Genomic DNA, 1424 nt, shown 5'->3' with positions numbered 1-1424 from the left:
CTGAAAAAAGACACTGGCAATATAGATCCTAATTCAGAAGTGGGGACTCTCATGGAATCTCAATACTAGATGAAGAACTAAAACGTGCTGAAAAGGATAAACAGTGTTGCCAGGCAAAGGGTTCTGTTACCCAATCCCAAGTGGTAATCCCTGATGATTTATAGGCAACACTACTTGTGTGTGTGTGTGTGTGTGTGTGTGTGTGTGTGCACGCGCATGCACCATGCATGGACAAATGAACAAATATGTGTGTATAACAATAAATAAAATTAATTTAAATAAGAGCAAAAGGGATGAATATAGAAAGTGTTATAGGACAAAAGGAGAATTGAGGTAATAATGTAGAATATATTTCAATTTAAAACTATAAATTAAAAACTAAAGTGTTTGCTGATCTTCTATATGACCTGAATTTTGCTCCCTGTACCAACACTTGAATGCTTAAAACAGCTTGTGATTCCAGGTCCAGGATATGAACCTTCTTTGAACTTTTATATGACATAATTGTATAATTTATACACACAGTTGCAGATTAGTGAATATAAATTTCAAAAATGATTATCTCTGTGATAAAGAGATAGGGATACCTGTAGCATCCTTAATTTGATATAAAAATTACAGGATATCTCTAGGTATAAGGCAATATAATTTAATCAGTATTATATAAATTAAATTTTATAAGATTCTTTATATGTACTATAAATTTATATTATTTTGGCTTATTTTTATTATTTGTATTTTATTTCTGTCACAAAAGAGTATTAGTAACATAAAATGTATCATAAAATTATGGTCCAAAATATTTACATGTATAATTTTAATTTAAATTGAGACTGTATAATAAACTACATGTGCATTATATTGTATTTACTATTATTAAATTGTATTTAACAGAGGTATCTGATTTTGGTTAGTAGAAAGAATGTTTACTACACACATTCTTCTTAAATTATTAATTCTTATAATTAAATAATGAACTGCATTAAATAAAACTATAAATATATGGATAAATTACTTTATAATAAATAATAAAACCCTGCTGTGGTTTTTTTTTTTCAGTGTAATAATAAGATTACTGCTATGGGAGGAACCAAATTCTCTCTAATCAAATTAGAGACCTGATTCTGAAAAGGGAATCTATTCCTAGAGCTTTAAACATGGTCAAAGCCAAATAGTGGAGTAGATTAAAGGACTTATATGAATGATTCAATAATTTTGTGGACATATACACAGCATCAAGCTTCCATGTGAATATTTATAATTATACAGACTCACATGCTAAATCTAGTTTTTCTCCCCAGTTGAACATGGTGATTGCAGACATTTATGGCTGTACAAGGCACTGTCAATAAGCCATAGATGAGTGATCCACCATATATAAGATACTCATACCAACTCATCTAAAGCTTCCAGGAAGAATGCAG

Source organism: Mus caroli, unplaced genomic scaffold, assembly GCF_978045245.1.
Source record: "Mus caroli unplaced genomic scaffold, Mus_caroli_1 scaffold_12, whole genome shotgun sequence".
NCBI classification, from domain to species: domain Eukaryota; kingdom Metazoa; phylum Chordata; class Mammalia; order Rodentia; family Muridae; genus Mus; species Mus caroli.
Note: the sequence above shows the minus strand (reverse complement) of the source record.